Source organism: Leptodactylus fuscus, chromosome 1 (genome assembly GCF_031893055.1).
Source record: "Leptodactylus fuscus isolate aLepFus1 chromosome 1, aLepFus1.hap2, whole genome shotgun sequence".
Lineage (NCBI taxonomy): Eukaryota > Metazoa > Chordata > Amphibia > Anura > Leptodactylidae > Leptodactylus > Leptodactylus fuscus.
The window spans coordinates 25,622,354-25,649,174 of record NC_134265.1 but is presented as its reverse complement, the minus strand read 5'-3'; the positions used below and the strand labels follow the sequence as shown (position 1 = coordinate 25,649,174).

At 43.0% G+C, this 26,821-nt stretch overlaps 1 protein-coding gene across 1 annotated transcript in view; it reads left to right on the top strand.

Annotated features, from left to right (window-relative positions):
- The window catches only part of CCBE1 (collagen and calcium binding EGF domains 1), a 281,966-nt gene that overhangs the window by 141,027 nt on the left and 114,118 nt on the right, over window positions 1–26,821 (top strand). The window lies entirely within an intron of this gene.

Here is a 26,821-nt window from a genome sequence, read left to right as displayed (position 1 = left end):
CTGCCGCTCCACGCTGCTCTTCTTGCCTCGCTGCCCCCTGCCTCCCAGGTTAGGAGAGTGTGGGCGGGTTAGGAGAGTGTGGGCGGGTACTGGGAGGGGAGACGTCATGTCTCCCCGCCCTGTACCCGCCCACACTCTCCTAAGTCACAAGCCCCGCCTTCCTAGCTCTTTAAACACTAACCTGGGAGGCGGGGCAGTGAGGCGGGAAGAGCAGCGTGGAGCGGCAGTGAGGCGAAGAAGGACACCGGAGCAGCAGAGCAGCCATCTCTGGAGGTAAGTAGATACTAGAGATGTTACTTTAGTCTCCCATTAGAATGAATGGAGGCAGCCGGCGCGCAGGGGGTTAAGGCTGTGTGCCGGCTTCTTCCATTCATTCCTATGGAACCGCAGCGGAGCCTTCATACTGAGTATACACTATATACTCAGTGTGAAGGCTAAGCAAAGCATTGTGGGAAATCGTACCGATCTCAATCCCACTGTGAAAGATCGTGTTCGGAATTCCGATTGCGATCGTGAAATTTTCTCGATCGCTGATCGGAATCCGATCTTTTCTGAACACGATCGCTCAACCCTACTCCTCATAGAATGTCACCAGAACCTATCATCAACTGAACTTGTATGACCCACCTATACGCCCCGACGTGATGCGCACACACTTCATCATCCTAGGCCCTTAAAACGGGTGCGATGGTCTTTTCCGCTTTTTAGGATCAGGACGGACATGGAGTAGAGAATATCTCGAATCAGAGAATGTTTCATATAAATATTTAATTGAGTAACCCCATAACCTAAACCCCACAGATGTGCTCTGTAAAGAACAGAACTGGCGAGGGCTTGGACGCCGGTCCTTGTAAGTAATCCGTATAACAGGAAATGGAGGAAACCTTGTCAATCCCCTCTAGAATTCATCCTTCACACATAATATACCGACATATTATTTCATTTCAAAAAAGCTTTTAAGGTTCTCTGTATATACTCCTACCCCTGGTGTCTGTCGAGAGACTTCAGTGCCAGGGAGCCAGGAATTTTGGCTTGGCTCTACGGAGAGTTACAGAGGTCAGGTCTGGATCAGGAATGTAATTGTAATCTCAGTTAAGTAATGTAAGATTATTTAATGCCTTTTAATGTCAATTTAAAGAAAAATATGAGTATGAGGAAGAAAGAAAAGTTGCAAAAAGATTCCTTGTCATCGCCAAGCTCATTGAGAAGACATGGGCTGGTCGGTAGGCATGTAACCTAGAGATAGTGATGAGGAGTGTGCAGCTGCAAGGTGAATGTGCGGCTGCAGGAAGACACCTGCCAGAGACAACTGGATTAACCATTGACAAAGAGTGGATGGCTTATTATTAGTGGTTAGAGGGGACTTACAGGAAAGGTGCCCATGTACAAGATGCCAGGTGGGCGCCAACGAGACACTGGACGGGGTATTTAGATAAGGGTAGCTGAATCGATGTCCTTGGTGAAGCAAAGCTTAGCTATAACAATGGTGCCTGCTAGAGATGAGTGGACCAGCAAACAGGGATTGTTACAAATTTTGTTAAAAATTAAGGTTTGCAAATTTTTGGGTTTGCCTCTGACAAATCCACCAAAGTTGATGGAGTCTCTTCAGGCCCCAGAGTATAAGGGCCCGTTCACAGAACGATATCTGCCTCTGATTTTGAGGCAGATTCCACCCCAAAATAAGCAGGAAATTCCACCCAATGGAAGGCAGAGATCGGAGCAGGACCCTGAAAAAAATTGCGTCCTGCTCAATCTTATTGCTGATTCAGCTGCAGAGTCGATGACTCGAGACTTCCCGCTAATTCATCTGGCAAAAATGATACCCTGCCTCAAGGAAAGGAGTAAAATGAAGAGGATTCGGGCGGATGTCCATCTCCTATTCCTCTTCGACCATGGCAGGATGGATGTTCTTGGGGGTGATTCGGCAACCCATGTTGTCAGGTGGGTGCCAACGAGACACTGGACGGGATATTTAGATATAAGGGTAGCTGAATTGATGTCCTTGGTGAAGCAAAGCATAGCTATAACAATGGTGCCTGTTAGAGATGAATTGGGATTGTTACAAAAAATATTTTTAAATTAAGGTTTGCAAATTTTTGGTTTTGCCTCTGACAAATCCACCAAAGTTGATGGAGTCTCTTCAGGCCCCAGAGTATAAGGGCCCGTTCAAAGGACGGTATCTGCCTCTGATTTTGAGGACGATTCCACCCAATGGAAGGCTGAGATCGGAGTAGGACCCTGAAAAAAATTGCGTCCTGCTCGATCTTATTGCAGATTGTATAGCTGATTCGGCTGTAGCGTCCATGGCTCGAGACTTCCCGCTCATTCAAACCATGTTCGGCTGGATTCACACGTATCATAATGTTATGTTACTGACAAATCTGTGTGTCTTCCATGAAGTGGATTTGATGCAATGCAAAACATGAAATCTTCCGGAAATCTCAAGTAAAACCATATAAAAATTTGCACAAAAGACGAGTACTATGCCCTGGATTGTGATGTAAAGTTATGCCACGTATCCGTATGAATCCAACGTAACAGTGGGAAACCCCAATGTCAAGTTCTGATGTTATTATGTAAGACAAGTACAGCAGTTGTCCATAAAATCCCCGGATTGTTTTCTTTATTCTTTTTCCAAAGGGTGTGCAAAAATTTGGCTGGCAACTGAGAGCAACTTCTCCATTTTTTATGCCAATTTTGATAAGCAAATAATAAAAAAGTTATGAATGTTAAGATGAAAACAAAGAACGCCAAAAGAAGGTGTTAAAGGGCAATTTTTTTTTTTTCATTTTTAAATGGAGCGTTCTTTATCCAAGAATTTTAGTGCGTATTGACAAGAATGGGCAATTTGTTACCTTTATGGTTCACCCTGCATGGCCAGAGTAATGGCATACATCGAGGCCAAGGGGTGGCCAAGCACATATGGCCAAAACCCTTCATATATCCTGCAACATCCTGTCACTTTCAGCTGACAAATTTGGCAGGATGCTTTTGGGTTTTGGTCCTATGAATTTAGCCTCATCCAGGGCCGTGCAGGGACTAGAACCTCAAGGGTCCCAAAGGTCAACCTATGGCATAAAAAGGAGCCAATTGTTACATACATACTAGTCTCTGCCCGCGAGTTCGTCTGCGGGTTGTTGGCGTCAATGATCTGGTTATATTTAGCAAATTGCTGCCGTCGATGGTTTGCCTGCTCCAGCATTTTGGCAGCTGTTAAGCTGTCCTGCTGCTGAACTTGTTCCTCACACCTTGCTTGTGATTGTTCTGGCATCTCAGCAGCTGGCTGGGACACCATATTAATGAGCGTGTTCTTGGCATTGATGATCCGCATGCTCCGGCGTTTTGGCAGCTCTCAAGCTGGCCTGCCGCTGAACTTGTTTCTTGCACTGTGCCTGTGATTGTTCCGGCATCTCAGCACCTCGCTGGAACATCATATAATGAGCGTGTTGTTGGTGTTGATGATCCACCTGCTCTGGCGTTTCGATAGCTGTCAACCTGGGCTGCCGCTTAGCTTGTTCCTGGTGCTGTGCCCGTGATTGTTCTGGCATCTCAACAGCTCACTGGGAGGCCATAGAATGAGTGTGCTGTTGGTCTTGACGACCCACATGCTCCAGCATTTCGGCAGCTCTCAAGCTGGCCTGCCGCTGAACTTGGTTCTTGCACTGTGCCTGTGATTGTTCTGGTATCTCAGCACCTCGGTGGGAATCCATATAATGAGCATGTTGTTGACGTCGATGATCCCCCTCAGCTGCGCTTGAGAAGAACTCTGTGACTTCTGGCTTCCTTCATAGCTGTCGTTGTTTGCAACAAAATTAGATTCTCTTTTTCCAGGCATGTTAAAAATTGGCAAACTGCCAATTTGGATTAAAGGTGTTTGGCCATGTTTGTCAGCACTGGAGCAGATCAGATAATATGCAAAGGTGTCTACACACTGAGGATTAGTGTGTGTACACACAGAGAGATGACAGCCCTGGCTGAGATAAGACTGCTGCTAAGAGCTGTTTAATATAGTATGTGAACATAAATTCATAACTGTCATGAAACTATGTCATTTACTGGGATAAAAGTAGCCTATATTTTAATGGAGGTTACAATCTATCTATGTGCCAAATTTCATTCAAATCCGTTCACCCGTTTTTGCGTCATTGAGGAACAAACACACAAATATCCAAACTTTCATATGTATAATATTAGTAGGATAGGATGTTACATATGTTACATTGGAGCCCAGAAGATACAAAAACACAGTGACCCCGGTTCATCATGTACAGGAACTCCAGGTAAAATTTTCAAAAATTTCCAAAAATCAGTGTGTGCAAATGACTCTCAAGAAGTCCTACACTGCCTCATTATTGTGGTGTGAGTATATATAGGGAACCTCATAGCAAAACATCAAATAGGATCCCCCGTTATGGTGCCAAATTTTGCCACCAGTGCCTGAAGGGCTTGGTGTTTATTTCCTTCTTTGGCTCATTTCCATCTCCCTTTCCTTGTTGCTGGAGTTGTAGAGACCTGCATAGGTTTTCATCACCCAAAGAGGACGGGGACAACCAGGACTGGGTCATTGGACCACTGGGCCACAGTCCTCTTTGGACCCCATGGCAGCCATATATTCTATTCATGAGTATGCCATTGATTTCAGAAGTCTGAACATTGCCATTGAATCCTACAAAGATTCACTCACGAGTCACACTTATGTCAGACAATGTCCAAAGCCAATAGAAAAATGAAAAATCTCCTTACTAAAACTTCCGTTTTGACAAGTACACCGCCGCCCAAGATCTCCCCGTTCCAAGTCCTCCTTGGCGTTCTCACACTGTCACCAGATCAGGTTTTCTCTTTTACGAATATCTCCTTGAAATAAAGAGATTTATCTGAATGTATTCATTTCTCAAATAATCCTGGCTCAGCGCTTTATTGAAAACAGAAACGTTCCGGATTTCTAAGTCTTAAAGGGAAACCTACTCTCTAAATACAGGGGAAAGTTAAAGGGATGGTCAGAAATTCAATGATTCCTGTTGTAGGATTGGGATGTTAGGTTGGATTGATCGATTGGTGATATGGACAACGTGTAATAGAGGAACGGAATCTTATAACATATTGTAATGTAGTAGTATTGCAGTATATTGTATGAACAATCAGTTCATACAATATCAAAATGTTCTAAAATAATCTAAATATAAATAGGTCTAAAAATAAAAAATATTCTTAAAAAATTACATTTTAAAATTATAGATAAAAAAAATCTAAAAATTCAAACTAGCCCCTTTAACTAGATCCTAATCCTAATATCCTATCCTATCCTATTCCTAATCCTATCCTAATAATAATGTGAAAGTTTGTGTGTTTGGATGTTTGTTCCTCAATCACGCCAAAACGGCTGAATGGATTAGGCTGAAATTCCGTACATACCTAGATGGTCACCTGGAAGGAAACATAGGCTACTTGCGAAGACACTAAATCCACGGAATTCCCGACCGCGGCTGCCGAACGTATGCACCGGCTACGCTTAAGGACCTAAGATGACGTCATGCAAGGTCCCTCAGCCGGCGGCCGATAGGTTCGCAGCACTTTGTGTGCGGCGTGAGAGACAGTGTGCGAGCTGGAGAACATGGCGGCTAACCGCAGCACTGCTGAGACGCCGACGTCCAGCTTCACTGTGCGGGCCATGCCACGTCTATCGGGTGTGCTGGCTCGGTGAATACCATGCGGGAACTGTTGGGTGCGGGTGTGGGGGCCCGCCTGGGGCCCCGCGCTGTAGGTGGGGGGCGTGGGAGGTGGGTTTTGGATGCCTGGGGGGGACCCAAGCTCCGCGCAGCAGGAGGAGTTCAGAGGGGGCACATAGGGGTGCGTGGGCGGAGGTGGGCGTTGGACAGGCGTATGGGGGAGCCGCGAGGGAGTAGGGGCCGCAGGAGAGGAGTTTGAGGGGGGCCGCACGGGTGCACAGAGGCATGCAAGAGGAGTGCCCGTGTGAGAGGAGTTTGGGGTTGGAGGACGGGGGCGAGCAGGAAAAAGGGGGGCACACATGACAGGAATTTGAAGGGGGGAAAATGGTCTTGACCTGGCGGTGGGTACGCGCGCCTACACAGAAATGTTACACAGCTGAGACGCGGGCGCCAGTAAAGGTAACGGTCCCGGACATCCCCTTTAATACATGATTACAAACAGACCTGACAGTCTGATACTGCAGACATATGTCCATGCCGCCCATCCTCTAGGAGTGAATTCACACCTACAATTTCCAATGCATTTTTTAAATTTTTGAAATGCAGTAAAATATTCTGCTTAATTTTTTTTTAAACTTTCAAAACTACTTGATGTGAGTCCAAGCACAACATATAGGATTTTGGATTGTTCCTGGTGCTGTCCATGTGAGCGGCCGGGTGTCGTGCCTGAGATAGTCAGGGCTTAGTAGTGATTGCGGTCAGGATCATATAAGGAACACCCCGGGGTCATGTGATCAGAATAATTCTATATACAGCTGGATAAACATTCCACATGTCAGGAATGTGCAGTTCTGCGGGTGAGCCGTGTCTTTGCCCCTGTGGTTCAGCTAGGTTCATCTATGCACCCCAGCAGACTTTAGTTTAAAGTGGAACTCCAATTATATGATAACTTTCCATATATGTATAGTACAGGCGCATATAAGAAACCTTGTAATGTATCTTAGTAACAGAATCTGTTTCCTTCTCCACTTATTACACTGCTCTATTCCTCTTAATCTTCACACAGGCTGTTTATCTCTATAGCATCCTAATGTATGTAGGCTCACACACACAGAAGTCTATGGAGAGGTTAGGGGGGAGGAGGAGGCTGTGAACTGATTTATTGCCACATTCTATGCAGTTATAGAGTCTTATCTTTAATACCTGCGTTTGGTATTCCATTCAGGGAGTCCACGTGGGGACCCTCCGAACAGAATACCGAATGCATTGACAATTGGTGAGCAGTGGAAGCACATGGACCCCATAGACTATAATGGGGTCTGAGTGCTTTCCACGTGGTGTCCGCATGAGTTATGCGGCCATGAAAGTTGATCATGAAGTACTTTTCCGTCCGCATGTTCCGTGCAGAAAGCACACGGACCGCATTATAGTCTATGGGGTCCGTGTGCTCTCATAAGCTCTCCGCTTGCCAATGCGTTCAGTATTCCATTCCCCATGCCAACACCCTGAACGGATTAACAAACGCGGATGTGAACCAGACATAAGATAAACTAGTGTCAGAAGAGCAGAGTGCAGCAGTTGCAGCTATTTGTGCGCTTTTTCCAGTAGCCTCCTCTTCTTCCTCCCCTCTCCATAGACTTCTATGTGAAAAGAAAGTCAGACTGATAATTGGAGAAATAAACAGATTTCTTTAATAAGATATATTACAAAGTTTCTTATAGTCACCTGTACTAATGGAAAGTTATTTTATGATATGTTACATTTTGAGACTAACCTATTGTTACCAATAAAGCATCGCTCTAGTCTCTTACAAAATGTGACAAAGTTTCACCCACTGCAACCAATTTTTTTCACTGTCCCTGTGCTATGACATCAATATATCATAGCACAGGGAAAGAAGATAGTAAGACCACCGTCGCCATTATGAGAGGTGGTCTCACTATTACGCAAAAGCCACTGCCACTATTGAATTTAATAGCAGCTGCCGTTCTCATGTGATTGGCCCACAGGAGAATCAATTTTTCTAGTAGCCCTACACATTTCAGTGGAAGGAGGTGGGGTAGATAAGCTGTGACATCATCTGTTGTCAGTAGTGGGTGCAATAATGGATCAGGAGTGTTATCTACAGAGGTGTTATCTTCTATTGTAATCCTTTCTGTGATGTAAATGAGGTGACTGCTGCAAAGAACATCCCTACAGGTAACTGCAGTAGTTCTATACCATGTTTTAAGGCAATTTAAGGTGCAAGTCATACCGAACTTGGTACTCGATCTGACCAAAACAAAACAAATCTTGAGGAGTTTGTCCATTTCTTGAGGAGTCTCCACTACAGGTTCAGTTTGAAATCGCCAGAGGGAAATGTGCTACAAGGAGGACGTTTCTCTCCGTTGGTTTTATACCGAAATGAGAGGAAACACCAGTGGATGCCATTATAGTCTATAGGTTCACGGGTTTCTACAGGTCACCACTTGGACAGGGTCTCCGTCTTTTAGGTCCTCATGGTTGCACAGGCTTCTACAGGTCACCAATTGGACAGGGTCTCCGTCTTTTGAGTCCTCATGGTTGCACAGGTTTCTGCAGGTCACCACTTGGGCAGGGTCTCCATCTTTTGGGTCCTCATAGTTCCAAGGGTTTCTGAAGGTCACCACTTGGTCAGAGTCTCCGTCTTTTGGGTGCTCATGGCTCCACGGGTTTCTGCAGATAGCCACTTGGACAGGGTCTCTGTCTTTTGGATCCTCATTAGAGATGAGCGAGTACTGTTCGGATCAGCCGATCCGAACAGCACGCTCGCATAGAAATGAATGGACGTAGCCAGCACGCGGGGGGATAAGCGGCTGGCCGCCGTCAAAGCGGAAGTACCAGGTGCATCCATTCATTTCTATGGTGCGTACTGTTCGGATCAGCTGATCCGAACAGTACTCGCTCATCTCTAGTCCTCATGGTTCCACGGTTTTCTACACGTCACCACTTGGACAGGGACTCTGTCTTTTGGGTCCTCATGGCTGCACAGGTTTCTGCAGGTCACCACTTGTGCAGGGTTTTCATCTTTTGGGTCCTCATAGTTCCACGGGTTTCTGCAGGTCACCACTTGGACAGGGTTGCCGTCTTTTGGGTGCTCATGGTTCCACGGGTTTCTGCAGGTCACCACTTGGACAAGGTCTCGATCTTTTGGGTCCTTATGGTTCCATGGGTTTCTACAGGTCACCACTTGGACAGGGTCTCCATCTTTTGGGTCCTCATAGTTCCACGGATTTCTGCAGGTCACCACTTGGACAGGGTCTCCATCTTTTGGGTCCTCATGGTTCCACGGGTTTCTGCAGGTCACCACTTGGACAGGGTCTCCATCTTTTGGGTCCTCATGGTTCCACGGGTTTCTGCAGATCACCACTTGGACAGAGTCTCCATCTTTTGGGTCCTCATGGTTCCATGGGTTTCTGCAGATCACAACTTGGACAGGGTCTCCATCTTTTTGGTCCTCATGGTTCCACAGGTTTCTACAGGTCACCATTTGGACAGGGTCTCCATCTTTTGGGTCCTCATGGTTCCACGGGTTTCTGCAGGTCACCACTTGGACAGGGTCTCCATCTTTTGGGTCCTCATGGTTCCACGGGTTTCTGCAGATCACCACTTGGACAGAGTCTCCATCTTTTGGGTCCTCATGGTTCCATGGGTTTCTGCAGATCACAACTTGGACAGGGTCTCCATCTTTTTGGTCCTCATGGTTCCACGGGTTTCTACAGGTCACCATTTGGATAGGGTCTCCATCTTTTGGGTCCTCATGGTTCCACGGCTTTCTGCAGGTCACCACTTGGACAGGGTCTCCATCTTTTGGGTCCTCATGGTTCCACGGGTTTCTGCAGATCACCACTTGGACAGAGTCTCCATCTTTTGGGTCCTCATGGTTCCATGGGTTTCTGCAGATCACAACTTGGACAGGGTCTCCGTCTTTTGGGTCTCAATGCAGACCCAAAAACTAGTATGAACCTAATGTAATACATTGTATCTATTTTGCCGGGAGTGTTCCTTTACATGAGTCCCCCCTGACTAATGTTGGTATCGGAGCTTCTCGTACTGACCTTATACGCACCTGACTCCTCATATAAAAATGTAACACTGGGTTTATTGCTCCTATAAGGTTCAGGAGCGGTGAAGGATTTTTGGAAGCTCTTGCCTGTTTGTGTCTGCGGCTCCCCTGCTAGTTTACATTGTTGTTTGCAGAATGTGCAAGTTTTGTTGTCCCAGTAAAAGAGAGAAAATCTCAGATTATTCCGGAAAAAAATAAAAAATGAACCCCTGTCCGTTCTCTCTCCAAAAAGACATGAGGACAGTTTCCAATCTGCGCAGCTCAATTACCAGGACTGTCATTGCTTCACTTGTCATAAAAAGGAGGAATAAATATTTCAGCAAACTGATACTTTTCCGTAAGCAGAATGAGACGATGTAAGACACGGGGTAAGCGAACGTGCCAGGAAAACTCACCTATTTTTAAACCAAATTTTTAGGTCGAATTTATTTGTTAGGAATTTTTTGATGATTTTATTTTTCGTTTTCCATCTCACTATATTTAACAATATATATGTCTATAACAATAGACTGACACTTGTCACTTCTGTAGGGATGTGGTTAACAGCAGTCACCTCATTTACATCACAGTCAGGATTACAATAGAAGGTAACACCTCTGTAGATAACACTCCTGACCCATCATGGCATCCACTAATGACAATAGATAATGTCACAGCTTATCTACTCCATCTCTGACTCCAATTGCTTGCAGCCTATGGACATGACTGTGCTGTAAAGTATATCACTAAATGAGGAGAGGAGAAGCTCAGGCAAGATGGCTGCCACTATGATTATGTGGTGGGGGTCCGACCACTACAGATCATGCTGGGCTGAGTCTCTGAGGCTGCTAACATCAGAGAAGATGCCGTGCGAAGACCAGACACCCAGTATTACTGTTCCATATGTTGTCCACACTTCCCCTGGGGCCAGTGTTGGTGTAGTAGGATTGAGGGCCAGTGTTGGTGTAGCAGGATTGGGGGCCAGTGTTGGTGTAGCAGGATTGGGGGCCAGTGTTGGTGTAGCAGGATTGGGGGCCAGTGTTGGTGTAGCAGGATTGGGGGCCAGTGTTGGTGTAGCAGGATTGGGGGCCAGTGTTGGTGTAGCAGGATTGGGGGTCAGTGTTGGTGTAGCAGGATTGGGGGTCAGTGTTGGTGTTGCAGGATTGGGGACCAGTGTTGGTGTGGCAGGATTGGGGGTCAGTGTTGGTGTTGCAGGATTGGGGACCAGTGTTGGTGTGGCAGTATTGGGGACATTGTTCGTGTTACAGGATTGGGGTCCAGTGTTGGTGTTGCAGGATTGGGTCCAGTGTTGGTGTAGCATAATTGGGGCCAGTGTTGGTGTAGCAGGATTGGGGCCATAGTTGGTGTAGCAGGATTGAGGCCAGTGTTGGTGTAGCATAATTGGGGCCAGTGTTGGTGTAGCAGGATTGGGGGCCAGTGTTGGTGTAGCAGGATTGGGTCCAGTGTTGGTGTAGCAGGATTGGGTCCAGTGCTGGTGTAGCAGGATTTGGAGCCAGTGTTGGTGTAGCAGGATTGGGTCCAGTGTTGGTGTAGCAGGATTGGGGTCCAGTGTTGGTGTAGCAGGATTGGGGCCAGTGTTGGTGTGGCAGTATTGGGGACATTGTTCGTGTTACAGGATTGGGGTCCAGTGTTGGTGTTGCAGGATTGGGTCCAGTGTTGGTGTAGCATAATTGGGGCCAGTGTTGGTGTAGCAGGATTGGGGCCATAGTTGGTGTAGCAGGATTGGGGCCATAGTTGGTGTAGCATAATTGGGGCCAGTGTTGGTGTAGCAGGATTGGGTCCAGTGCTGGTGAAGCAGGATTTGGAGCCAGTGTTGGTGTAGCAGGATTGGGTCCAGTGTTGGTGTAGCAGGATTTGGAGCCAGTGTTGGTGTAGCAGGATTGGGTCCAGTGTTGGTGTAGCAGGATTGGGTCCAGTGTTGGTGTAGCAGGATTGGAGTCCAGTGTTGGTGTAGCAGGATTACAGCCAGTGTTGGTGTAGCAGAGCTGGAGGCCAATTTCATTCCTCTTCCTAAATTTTGGGCTCTGAAGAGCCCCAGAGTATAATAATAGCACATCCAATGAAACGAAAGAGATGCCAAAAACGAATTTTGCAAAATTCCACTCAAACAACATCCTCTGTAGTTTTAAGATGTCTTCCTATGTCCCTATGGCTGCTGTATATCATATATCCAAGCTGCAGCCACTCGGGCAAGATGGCCGCCCCCTAATCCCGTAAGTAAATAGAATTCAAAAATATCCAAAATTAAGAATCAATAGCCTTAATTTGTAAAAACAAATACAATGAATCCATTTCCTATAAGTGTAACTCGAAAGCTTCCATACCCTGCACTCACTAGAGCTCGGCCACATTGCGGCCAATGATTGATGGGGCCCATTAATTCGAGAACCATTTTTTCCTGTGTCATTTGAGTTATTACTACTTAATGCAGCCCGGACTTTCCTCTGCGCCGTTATACATGTTATTTCTGATTACGGGGCTGGGAGCGATGACAGCATTAGTCATTACAAGGTGTCTGCAAACAAGACGAGCCTCGTATACCTGTTGTAATCGAGGCCATGACTTTGCTACATCTTTATTGGGGGAGGGTTTGGCACTGAAGTCCGTGGAAAGAGGCGAATATTTCGTTGTGGGGGTGGGATGGTGTGCGCATTTGTCGTATTACTGTTGCAAGGAGACCTTAGTGAACTTGATTTTAAATAGCAACATTATAGCACTCCCCTGACTACCCGCCTAATATGTAATAATAGCGCTGTTTGGATAGCCGCGTTCTCTCGCTTCGTCTTATTTATGTCACTCCCACATGGGACAGTCTGGGGCTGTTTGTGTTCGTTCGAGGCATTTCTGTCTTACATGTTGGGAAATTTGCTATTTTACAACTTTACTTTGGATCTTTTCCACCTCGTAGAAGGAAGGACTTGGGCTCTAGCGCTCGTAAGGAGAAACAAGTCTTAGGTAGGAAGTCAAGTATTCGCTCTTATCGGCTCGGGTATCGAATGTACGGAGAGATGGGGAAATAATCTTGAGGTCACTTTGGCGTTATTCTGCACGGATGTTTTTGGAAAAGGTCATACAATGAGCTGATGGAGAGTTTATGGCCAGAGATTTAGTATTTGAGATGAGCCAGTGTTCCCACTCGCTGGATTGTTTGTGGAATTTGCAAATCTGGCAGAATAAGAGATCACTGAGCGAAAACAAAAATAGAATTGGTGTCGTTCCCTGATTCTGCAAGTTAGACTTGGAAAACCTTGTAGTGGATGTTTTGGGCTATGCTGTGCAGTATAGTGAGAGCGCCGATGGATGAGATACTAGGTGAAATACAGATTTAAAGGCTATGGACACCTTTTATTGCATTGAATATAGTATTTGATAAAATAATTTTTTGGACTAATTAAAAAAATTTCAACCTTCTGCAACCTGCATGTCTTCTCATACATTGCAGGCTGCTCAGTCCCCTTCAGGGTAAAATCCTTCAGGCAAGTTGTCTCACCGCTCGCTCTGTAGTTATTCCTTCTCTATTACTGATAGATCTTGCAAGGTGACATCTTTGCAACCAAATAAAATGATCTTGAAGCAAAATGTCAGATCAGAGGTAAGGGCTACAGAGGGAGCCAGGGAAATGTATGAGAACACATGCGGGCTGCAGAAGACAGATGGTTGAGAAGTCTTATGTTATTCTTGCACTAGGTATGGTGCATCTGCTTCAACATTATCTGTCAAGGTAGGGGGTATAGAGCAGGCATGGGTAGCGGGCTGTAGCATAGCAGTTCTTGAAAGTTCGTAGGATTCAAAGTTGGGGCCAGTGTTGGTGTAGCAGGATTGGGGCCATAGTTGGTGTAGCAGGATTGGGGCCAGTGTTGGTGTAGCAGGATTGGGGCCAGTGTTGGTGTAGCAGGATTGGGGCCAGTGTTGGTGTAGCAGGATTGGGGCCAGTGTTGGTGTAGCAGGATTGGGCCAGTGTTGGTGTAGCAGGATTGAGGCTAGAGTTGGTGTAGCAGGGTTGAGGACAGTGTTGATGTAGAGGGATTGTGGCCAGTTTTGGTGTAGCAGGATTGGGGCCAGTTTTGGTGTAGCAGGATTAGGCCAGTGTTGGTGTAGAGGGATTGGGGCCAGTTTTGGTGTAGGAGGATTGGGTCCATTGTTGGTGTAGCAGGATTGGGGCCATTGTTGATGTAGCAGGATTGGGGCCAGTTTTGGTGTAGCAGGATCGGGGCCAGTGTTGGTGAAGCAGGATTTGGCCAGTGTTGGTATAGCAGGATTGGGGCCAGTGTTGGTGAAGCAGGATTTGGCCAGTGTTGGTATAGCAGGATTGGGGCCAGTGTTGGTGTAGCAGGATTGTGGCCAGTGTTGGTGTAGCAGGATTGGGGCCAGTTTTGATGTAGCAGGATTGGGGCCAGTTTTGGTGTAGCAGGATTAGGCCAGTGTTGGTGTAGAGGGATTGGGGCCAGTTTTGGTGTAGGAGGATTGGGTCCATTGTTGGTGTAGCAGGATTGGGGCCATTGTTGATGTAGCAGGATTGGGGCCAGTTTTGGTGTAGCAGGATCGGGGCCAGTGTTGGTGAAGCAGGATTTGGCCAGTGTTGGTATAGCAGGATTGGGGCCAGTGTTGGTGTAGCAGGATTGGGGGCGGTGTTGGTGTAGCAGGATTGGGGCCAGTGTTGGTATAGCAGGATTGGGTCCAGTGTTGGTGTAGCAGGATTGGGGCCATTCTTGGTGTAGCAGGATTGGGGCCAGTGTTGGTGTAGCAGTATTGGGGACCAGTGTTGGTGTAGCAGGATTGGGGCCAGTGTTGGTGTAGCAGGATTGGGGTCAGTGTTGGTGTAGCAGGATTGGGGTCAGTGTTGGTGTAGCAGGGTTGGGGTCGGTGTTGGTGTAGCAGGATTGGGGCCAGTGTTGGTATGGCAGGGCTAGAAGCCAATACTTTTGTAGCAGCCAGGAGTGGCACAGTGCAGGGTCACACACAGACACATCTCTCACAAGTGGATCTAGGTGAATTTCCTACAAGCGCGTGCGCTATTCTCTTGTGCCAGGACTTTGTAGGAGATCTGTGTCTAGCTGGCGACTGTAAAGGATAGTTTTAACCATGTAAACGTCCCATTGTGTACACCACTGACACCGCGAATTCAGGGGAAGCAAAGTGGAATTTTCCGGACAGGAATAACATTTCATTATAAACCAATTGCAATGAACCTTTTATCACCTAATACATGCAAGTGAATAACAGCAACTGATACATAGATAAAATATGAGATAGAAAGATATATATTCTCATCTATGAGATAGATGATTAGTAGCATAGATATATGATATTCCGTAAGTCGATATATGTCCGATATCGAGAATTATACAGTCTGTTTATACAGATAGATTTCCCTTCATGTGACACCCAGTACTCCATATTTCTGGTGGTCTCTCGTGTATGTTTCTGGGGTAATGATCTCATTTTCAGTAGTCAGAATACACAGAAGTTGGTATAATTACAGGACGCCGGGCGCTAACAGGGAAACCCGACACTGCCTACAAGTAATTCCCCACATATGCGGCTCTGCCGTGCAGGACATATTGGTGTAATTATGGGCCGCTTGTCACAAACCACAAGACACTTTATTAGCATCTTGGTCTATGGCGTCTAATTCTATCCGTCTTCCGTGATGTCATCTGTATCTCATTGATGATTTCATGTCATAGGAGGAGCCGCAAGCATTGGTCGCAATCACTGCTGTGCGTTTTATTGTCTTGTACGGGAAGATCTGTCACAATTATCCTGTAGTGTGACCTTTTGTTACACAGCTGGAGCCATGTTGTTACCATATGTAAGCCAGCTTGTTCTCTCTCTGGCACGTTATATGACATGAACCACCAGGTAATCCATTTTGTCCTGACAGTTTTTGAAATTTTTTGCAAAATTTCAAAAAATTCCAGATGTTGTGTGTACAAAGAGGTATACAAATCTTAGTTTTGTCTACTGCTTACTGATTTTTTTGAGTTATGGACATCTTATTTTACATCTATGTCAAACAGGCTAGTGGATTAGTCCCAATACATAGGCATATTATATACATATTGTATAGGGAGAACGGGAGAGGCTTATTTGTTAAGTTGTGTTGACATGTAGGAAAGGAAATTAGAGAAAGTTCTAGAACCATATAGCAGAATTATACAAAAATAAACAATTACACAAAGGTATATACAGAACAAAAATATAATCCCAAAATATTCAGAATACCATGTATGGGAAACATAAGACTTTCACTGGTGGTTGTGGGGCTATGCCCAGACTAGTCTACCAGTGTACAGAGGATCCTCCAGTAGACTCAGGCACATGGTCCAACAGAAGACACCCAACATTTAAAGGTTATAGGGTCTATTTCCTAGGGGTTGTTGTATTTAGTGGTCGTGGGACTATGGCCGGACTAGTCTACCAGTGTACAGAGGATCCTCCAGTAGACCCAGGCACATGGTCCAACAGAAGACACCCAACATTTAAGAGTTCTGGTGTCTATTTCCTAGGGGTTGTTATATTTAGTGGTCATGGGGCTATGGCCAGACTAGTCTACCAGTGTACAGAGGATCCTCCAGTAGACCCAGGCACATGGTCCAACAGAAGAGACCAAAAATTGAATGGTACTGTTGACTATTTCCTAGGGGTTGTTATATTTAGTGGGCCCAAAGAAACTCAACACGACAAAGGTCATATTCATTGAGGTCCAGAAATAGCTGCCACCTGCGTTGGTAGGAGAATCCTAAAAAAGTTATCAGATCCAAAGTTTCATGGTCAAAAAATTAATCTGTTCAGTAGTTTGTACAACCAGTGGGCAAAGGGGCATTGTTTTTTGGAAAACCAATCCCATGTGGATTCAGTGTCTAAGGAGGTCCAAAATCCCTTCAGTCATTTAGAGGCGCTTTTCTAAGGTATGTTCACATTTGCATCAAGTGATCCTTTCGTCTGGTCCATCATAGGCCAGAAGAACAGATCTAAAAGTAAAAATGGTCTAATGATGGACAACAATGAGAAACCCTGTGGACTATAAAGGGGTCTTTCAGGCTTCCTTTGCTTTTAAAGTCCTTGCAGGACTTTTTCTATCTATAATTTTAGGAAGACATTGCGCCCTAAGCTCCAGACGTAGACTCCGATGCAGATGTGGACATAGACTTACAGATTTTGCTTTCGAGCCCCGGAGCTTCAACTTAAGGCTCTAAGCCCAATAAAATGGTTTCATGTGTTATAAACAAGCATTACAGATCTGTACCACGTGGAACTGGTCTAAGACGTTCAGTGAAGGAGCCATAAGGACAAACCTTAATGTGATGAAATTCCCACTGCCCGGTAGACCTATAGGCACACGCTCTCCATTATAGATTCCGAAAATACCAATTAAAACGACAGACATTCTATGATAATCGGTGGCCGAGACTGCGCTGATGTCTATGTAGTCTGGTGTTATAGGATTCTAGCTCATTATAAGCAATTGTCTCTGTAATAGGAGTCAATAATGTTCCACCTACTGAAGTTGCTGAACAGATTTGCCGTGTGGGGAGGGGGTCCAATAATGGGCCACCATCTTACTGTTATGTAACTGATCCGACTGATGCTTAGCCATTCACATCCATGGCTGCCATGTTGTAGTACATGTCTCCCGCTGCAGGAATGTATGGCCATTGGCCAGACATGGCTTCTTCATACAAAATCAGATAGCTGGTGGTTAGAAGAGTTGGATCCATGATGATCAGCTCTAAAGTTGTGGCCTTATGAAGACAACCCCTTAGGATCTAAGTAGACGTTATGTACCCTCTTACCACAGTCGAACCCCCTTGGTTCTTATGTATTTTAAATCTTAGGGTCACTCAAAAGATATGCTATTCAGTCGAAGTCTGTGGTCCAAATCTTCTCCACCTTGTGTCCCTAGGAGCCTTCTAACACCCATACTTCCTTGCCATTCTTTCAAACCCAACTGTAATTTTATTTTTTTACCATGGTCAGGACCATTTTTTCCAACATTTGGTGGTGAGGATCCAACATTTTCCTGTTCAAGTGCCCTTGATAGATGTTATTATTATTATGGGTACAAAGAACATTGCTCAACTTTCAAGAAAACGGGCAAAATAGCCATATGGCAAACTAAAAAACATGGAGAGGTGGATACACTATGGGTTTCCCAACTGGAGACTAGGGAATCACACACAGACTTAGAGAGGACAAGCAACCATTTCTGTATGTGTATACGGAGTTGTAGATAGACAGGTGACCTACCAAACTTTTTGTCTGGAGGTCACCATCAACCTTATTCTAGCCATGACTACCTCACTACATCCGAGTAAACAGCAAGTATCTTCACAACTTGACATTACAGTCATCTCCAACCTGTGGTTCTCCAGCTGTTACGAAACTATAACTGATATCATGTGCCCAGGGTTACCACTGAGGCCTGTAATTGGGTCACAACGTTCACATGGGCACACTGGGCATCACAACATCATCAATCACAAGCCATAGTGATGACCACGGGCACATGGCCTCACCAAGGAGACTAAGGAGGCCCAAAAGAGGTGAGGGAATATACTCAGACATCTCAAGAGTTAATGGCCTTGATCAGAGAGGGCTTTGGTCGTGGGCATTGCCATCATATCTCTGGTATGTAACAGGGTAGACTATGGCGTCTGGTCAGCTCCCACGTAGGTGCCAGGTTTATAGTCCTGGCATGCAACATACACTGTTTAAGCCCAATGGGCCAACATCCACAGGACAGAGAGAAAAAGTAAGTGAACCTCTGTGTTTATGACTATTCCAATACCTAAGGTGTTTTATGAAGCAGATGAGATCGGGTATCTTAAAGGGAATGTGTTGCCAACATGTTAATCTATTGAAACCACATAGTAAATAGTCAAATCTGATTTTATTTTCTAATTTTAGATATTGTTTATTGTTCTGATTGTAGATTTCTTTATTCTATTTTCTGTACATGACTATGGGGGCGGCCATCTTGCCTGTGCTTCTCCTCTGCTCTGTTCACAGCATTTAGTGATATACTTTACAGCAGTCTCATGGCCATAGGTAGCAATAGACTGGAGCCGACTCACTGCGGTCTATGGGAGAGTTTTCTAGACATGCTCAGTGCAGGGAGGGGGAGGAGATAATCTGTGACATCATCTATTGTCAGTAGTGATGTAATGATGGGTCAGTGGTGTTAACTATAGAGTTGTTATCTTCTATTGTAATCCTGTCTGTCGTGTACATGAGGGGACCGCTGCCAAGAAAGCCCTACAGAATTTGCAAGTGTCAGTCTATTATTAGGCTTAGAAGTCAGAGTGACATGGAATTTTTTTTCAAAGTATCAAAAATTCTTTAAAATATGTTTAAAGAAATAGATTAGCATTTCCTATTACATATATTGCTTGACCTGCACTAACACTGGAACAGGGAGAAGGGTGGGGGAGGCAGAATACATGTCCCCTGGAATATCCAAATATGGAACATTTTTACTTTTTCTCCATGTTCCCAATTTCGATTTTGGTATGGGAGAGGGTCTACTTTCTTATAGAGGGGTGCATATTTTTACTTGTAGTTCCTAGTTTAACCACTCAGATTACAGAATGTCCCACTTTTTGCCTGGTCAGCCTCCATAGAGACGCATTAAAGAAGTTTACTAAACGTCCAGCTCATAAAATCCAGTAAAGACCTCAACCCTGACATTTTTGTCAAAACAACGGAGTAAGAAGAATTTGTTAAGGGCTTAGAGTTTTGCTCCCGGGGGAGCAGTAAGAAGACTGGCTTGCTGCTAGAACTCTGCTCCATCACAAGTTGGGAAGGAAAAATCATTAGGCAGTGGATGAGGCCGGTGCCAAACTCACTAAAGGAGGCCCGAAAACCAAAGGACAGAATTAATGATCTAGAAGATACAGACCTGCTTAGCAGCCCGGATCAGATTCACAGTCTATACAGGGCTCTATGAAACCCAACACTCTGCGGCCTGTACATCAAGGACTTAATGATCCCATATTACACAGGACCAATGTCTACGCCACAGATTTATAGCGGATAGCCATACTGTGCTAGTCTCCCTTGTTAAACTACTCAACCCTAGAAAGTGCAAAACATTCACCCTACAGAGCAGAGAAGACAAGGATGCATCAAAGGCAGATATCAGTTATATAAAGGAAAGAGAGCAGGGTGGATTTACAATAGGGTACAGTATTATAGTAGTTATATTCTTGTACATAGGGGTAGTATTATAGTAGTTATATTCTTGTACATAGGAGCAGTATTATAGTACTTATATTCTTGTACATAGGAGCAGTATTATAGTAGTTATATTCTTGTATATAGGAGTAGTATTATAGTAGTTATATTCTTGTACATAGGGGTAGTATTATAGTAGTTATATTCTTGTACATAGGAGCAGTATTATAGTAGTTATATTCTTGTACATAGGAGCAGTATTATAGTAGTTATATTCTTGTACATAGGGGTAGTATTATAGTAGTTATATTCTTGTACATAGGAGCAGTATTATAGTAGTTATATTCTTGTACATAGGGGTAGTATTATAGTAGTTATATTCTTGTACATAGGAGCAGTATTATAGTACTTATATTCTTGTACATAGGAGCAGTATTATAGTAGTTATATTCTTGTATATAGGAGTAGTATTATAGTAGTTATATTCTTGTACATAGGGGTAGTATTATAGTAGTTATATTCTTGTACATAGGAGCAGTATTATAGTAGTTATATTCTTGTACATAGGAGCAGTATTATAGTAGTTATATTCTTGTACATAGGAGCAGTATTATAGTAGTTATATTCTTGTACATAGGAGCAGTATTATAGCAGTTATATTCTTGTACATAGGAGCAGTATTATAGTACTTATATTCTTTTACATAGGAGCAGTATTATAGTAGTTATATTCTTGTACATAGGAGCAGTATTATAGTAGTTATATTCTTGTACATAGGAGGCAGTATTATAGTAGTTATATTCTTGTACATAGGAGCAGTATTATAGTACTTATATTCTTTTACATAGGAGCAGTATTATAGTAGTTATATTCTTGTACATAGGAGCAGTATTATAGTACTTATATTCTTTTACATAGGAGCAGTATTATAGTAGTTATATTCTTGTACATAGGAGCAGTATTATAGTAGTTATATTCTTGTACATAGGAGGCAGTATTATAGTAGTTATATTCTTGTACATAGGAGCAGTATTATAGTACTTATATTCTTTTACATAGGAGCAGTATTATAGTAGTTATATTCTTGTACATAGGAGGAGTATTATAGTAGTTATATTCTTGTACATAGGAGCAGTATTATAGCAGTTATATTCTTTTACATAGGAGCAGTATTATAGTACTTATATTCTTTTACATAGGAGCAGTATTATAGTAGTTATATTCTTGTACATAGGAGGCAGTATTATAGTAGTTATATTCTTGTACATAGGAGCAGTATTATAGTACTTATATTCTTTTACATAGGAGCAGTATTATAGTAGTTATATTCTTGTACATAGGAGCAGTATTATAGTACTTATATTCTTTTACATGGGAGCAGTATTATAGTAGTTATATTCTTGTACATAGGAGCAGTATTATAGTAGTTATATTCTTGTACATAGGAGGCAGTATTATAGTAGTTATATTCTTGTACATAGGAGCAGTATTATAGTACTTATATTCTTTTACATAGGAGCAGTATTATAGTAGTTATATTCTTGTACATAGGAGGAGTATTATAGTAGTTATATTCTTGTACATAGGAGCAGTATTATAGCAGTTATATTCTTTTACATAGGAGCAGTATTATAGTACTTATATTCTTTTACATAGGAGCAGTATTATAGTAGTTATATTCTTGTACATAGGAGCAGTATTATAGTAGTTATATTCTTGTACATAGGAGCAGTATTATAGTAGTTATATTCTTGTACATAGGAGGCAGTATTATAGTAGTTATATTCTTGTACATAGGAGCAGTATTATAGTACTTATATTCTTTTACATAGGAGCAGTATTATAGTAGTTATATTCTTGTACATAGGAGGAGTATTATAGTAGTTATATTCTTGTACATAGGAGCAGTATTATAGCAGTTATATTCTTGTACATAGGAGTAGTATTATAGCAGTTATATTCTTGTACATCGGAGTAGTATTATAGTAGTTATAGTCTTGTACATAGGAGCAGTATTATAGTAGTTATATTCTTGTACATAGGAGCAGTATTATAGTAATTATATTCTTGTACATAGGAGTAGTATTATAGTAGTTATATTCTTGTACATAGGAGCAGTATTATAGTAGTTATAGTCTTGTACATAGGAGCAGTATTATAGTAGTTATATTCTTGTACATAGGAGCAGTATTATAGTAGTTACATTCTTGTACATAGGAGTAGTATTATAGTAGTTATATTCTTGTACATAGGAGCAGTATTATAGTAGTTATAGTCTTGTACATAGGAGCAGTATTATAGTAGTTATATTCTTGTACATAGGAGCAGTATTATAGTAGTTATATTCTTGTACATAGGAGTAGTATTATAGTAGTTATATTCTTGTACATAGGAGCAGTATTATAGTAGTTATAGTCTTGTACATAGGAGCAGTATTATAGTAGTTATATTCTTGTACATAGGAGCAGTATTATAGTAGTTACATTCTTGTACATAGGAGTAGTATTATAGTAGTTATATTCTTGTACATAGGAGCAGTATTATAGTAGTTATAGTCTTGTACATAGGAGCAGTATTATAGTAGTTATATTCTTGTACATAGGAGCAGTATTATAGTAGTTACATTCTTGTACATAGGAGTAGTATTATAGTAGTTATATTCTTGTACATAGGAGCAGTATTATAGTAGTTATATTCTTGTACATAGGAGGTAGTATTATAATAGTTACATTCTTGTACATAGGAGTAGTATTATAGTAGTTATATTCTTGTACATAGGAGCAGTATTATAGTAGTTACATTCTTGTACATAGGAGTAGTATTATAGTAGTTATATTCTTGTACATAGGAGCAGTATTATAGTAGTTATATTCTTGTACATAGGGGCAGTATTATAGTAGTTATATTATTGTACATAGGGGCAGTATTATAGTAGTTATATTCTTGTACATAGGAGCAGTATTATAGTAGTTATATTCTTGTACATAGGGGCAGTATTATAGTAGTTATATTCTTGTACATAGGAGGTAGTATTATAGTAGTTATATTCTTGTACATAGGAGTAGTATTATAGTAGTTATATTCTTGTACATAGGAGCAGTATTATAGTAGTTATATTCTTGTACATAGGAGGAGTATTATAGTAGTTATATTCTAGTACATAGGAGCAGTATTATAGTAGTTATATTCTTGTACATAGGAGCAGTATTATAGTAGTTATATTCTTGTACACAGAGGTAAGTTTTATTCTGTTATTTTCAGACTCACCTGATAAATGAGCTGTATAACTATATGAGCGATGTTATTGTGAGACAACCCGCTCAAATGGGCAAAATCAATCCTTGTAGAAAGTCAGTATAACATTGTAGACATTCTGGTGGGTGAGTCTACAAGTATTTCTTGATATTTTGGATTGCCAAGAATTCCTGAGTTAGCCAAAAACAAGGAAAGTGACTTGACAATTTATTGAAACCAGACTTGCTCCTTAATTTATTGTAAGTATTCTCCCGCCGAGTCACTGTCATTCCTTTCGGGCAGAGATGCGCTGCGCTGCCAAATGTCTGCTGTTTCCCAGTTAAATTAACGTTACACTAATTGACATCAAAGAACAAAAGAACAATTACTATGAGTAGGTGTTACATGTGACGGAAAGTTCTACAAGCCACCCAACATATGATGCATTGGTTAATTTTCCGGCAGGAGTGAAGGCTTGTTTGGCCACAATTGGCGAGTCATTAAACATGCTAATCCTCTAACATCTGCTCGCACTTTGCATGGGATAATTATTCTTTAGGTTAAACTGAAGTGATGGGAAAATAAAAAAAAAAATTACTAATCCTAAAATTATCCCTCATCTCTGGCCTCATGTGGATTTTTTTTCCCATCTGTATTCGTGCAAATTATTTGGCAGATTCTAAAATTTTTGGGAAAAATGACAAAATCTGTCAGTGGACTTGGAGAGGGGATGATTGTGTGTAGGCTCAGGCTGAGAAAGGAACGACCAGGGGTTTAACGCTCGGCTCGGCACTTCCAAGTCTCTGACTCAGTCGACATTCCATAAAAACAAAAATTCCTCAAATTTTAGAAATAGATAGGCCTCGTATTCGTAGAAGTTGTTATACCGCAGTATGGAAGACGTAGAAGCGAGAATGGAAGTCAAATGCGGACCATGCGTAGGTTTGGTTGGGTCATGGTTTCGAATCCAACCAGGGCAACAGCAGAATTTACTAGTAGGGTAACTAATTTAGGATGGCGTTAAATGTTCATCTTCGTGCACTGCTTTGGTATGAATGGGGTCTGACCCAAATTGTTAGGATTTTAGCAAAACCAAACAGTTGGCAGTCTCTTAAGACACCCCCGATAGGGTTGAGCTGATCTTGAGAGTTCAGGATCGATTTTAAAATCTGATTTCTGATCATTTTCCAGTCGATCGTGAAATTTGCTCGATCGGGGTCTGATCTTTCCCCATCCCAATCGCTCAACCCTAACCCCAAAGTATAATAATTTTGCCTCTGATTCTATCTGAACTTGTTCAACTTGATCAGTGACCTGAGCCATCCAGACCCAAAATTAATTGTGGACCGTTCACCCATCTCTATCCGTGATCCTACTCTAGTGTCTCAAAATGTCATGTGCATGTTCTTTACTTTTTGTCATAGGGAAGAGTGACCCCTAGTGCGCTTGCCTTGTATTGACTAAAAACATGTAGCTGTAACTTTATATTTAAAGTGATACACACCCCTCTTATAACTTTGTAGCTTATGGGTCCAAAGACACGCTAGAGTATAATGATTTGGGGTGGTGACTGACAAAGTTTCAGGTTCGGCTGAAACCGAAAGTTTTGGAAAATTTGTAACAAAACTGGTTTACTACAAGGGGCAACATGGTGGCTCAGTGGTTAGCCCTGCAGCGCTAGAGTCCTGGGTTTGAATCCCGCCAGCAGCAACCTCTGCAAGGAGTTTGTATGTTCTCCCTATGTTTGCATGGATTTCCTCCCATAGTACAAAGACATACTGATAGGGGGCTTATGATCTCCAAAAAAACTGGTTTACTACGGATTCACTGATCTGCGCGTGTGACTGGTGAATGTGATGTCACGTGGCCTGTGCTCCCTAGAGCTCTACTACCAGTTCGCTGATCTGTGGGTGTTCTAGGTGTTGGATTCCTGCTGTGATAGGTCATCGACATTTCAGTCCCAGAAAACCCCTTTAAAAGGTTATCTGTTTCAGACCCTTTGGTTTTGGGGTAATCCAGTTGCAGTTTACCCCCTTGGTCTGGATATCATATCTGATAGCTGAGCATTTCCAAAGTGTATGTCATCTTTAAGAGGAGACAATTACTATCAGGTTTTGGGACCGCCTACCTGACAGTAGAGAACCTGATTAGCATATTGATGCTGAAACTAATGGAACTGATTTCTCAGGAACGGTGGGGGACAGCGAAATAGATCCAACTGTGCCAGAATCAGTCGAGAGACGGCTGTGGAAGGATGTCACAGCTGGAGTTGTTGGAGGTGGTGAAGGTTCCTGTTGAAGGACTTTGTTTGGAGCATCTCATTACAATTGGTATTTAAAGGGATTCTACCATTAAAAACTTTTTTTTTATATATATATATATATATATATATATATATATAGATAAGACGTTGGAATAGCATTTAGAAAGGCTATTCGTCTCTTACCTTTAGATGTGATCTCCGCCGTGCCGTTCCTTAGAAATACCGGTTTTTACCAGTATGCAAATTGGTTCTCTCGCAGCGATGGGGGTGGGCCCCAGCGCTGGAAATGCGATGGGGGCGTCCCCACTGCTGCTGGAAAACAGTCTCCAGTGACGCCTCTATCTTCAGCTGGATCCTCCCCTTCGTTCTTCGTCTTTCTTCGGCGTCACCTCTAGACACTAGTAGAGCCGACTGCGCATGCGCGCAATTGCGGCGTCGGAACTATGGCCACGGGCAAATAAATCCCTTTATTTCCAGGTCCGTTCATCAATACCTTGATGAACGATCCATGCTATAAACAAACAAGAAGCCGACCAGCTCAGATTCATCAGATCTGACCCCGGGAGCGGAGAGTTGTTATCATACACCTTGTTCACCATGTTGTCTATGAAAATAGAGCCACTTGTAAAGCAGGTCTGCGCCATTTATCTCTTGTAAATCTTTCACTACACAACGTTTCATTATTTGTTTTACTTATGAGATGAGCCGATGAATAGAAATGCGATGACCAGGCGGGAGGAATTACCTTGACATTTACAATAGCTGACTTGATTCTTACAAGATGAGAACCAGATTTCAGACGGAGGGAGAACAATAGAGAAGAACATGCGAGGGTTCTTACTGCCACGTGTTGCCAGTCCTGTTGCAATAAGTGGAAAGTATTTCATATATCTTACGTGCGCAACTTTTTGTCTATTGTCTAAGTATTGGCCCACTGGGCCAATTGGGCCCCGGTGCAAAATCTATAAAGGGGCCCCTTGTGCCATTTAGAACAGAGATATATGTTATGTGGCATAAGGACCTTTGGGGCTCTTTCAGGGTCCTGAGCTTGGCAGCGACAACTACCTCTGCACCTTCTATAGCTACGCTGTTTTGTCTGGAGGTACTAGGGGAACCTGGTGGGGTAAGTATCCCAGGTGTCAAGATTGTAGAACCAGTAAGACGTTGACTTACCCACAATGCTTAAAATTACATATTTTTTAAACAACGCTTTTATGTTAAAGCTATTGTTTTTTTTTCTGCAATCTTTACTCCAGCCACGAAGCCTAATAATAGACCGACACTGGCCAATTCCTTGATATTAGTTGATGTCACAGCTTCACCTCCTCTTCCCTGAACAGAGCATGTCTAGAAAACTCTCCCATAGACTTCAATGAGTTGGATACAAACTATTGCTGC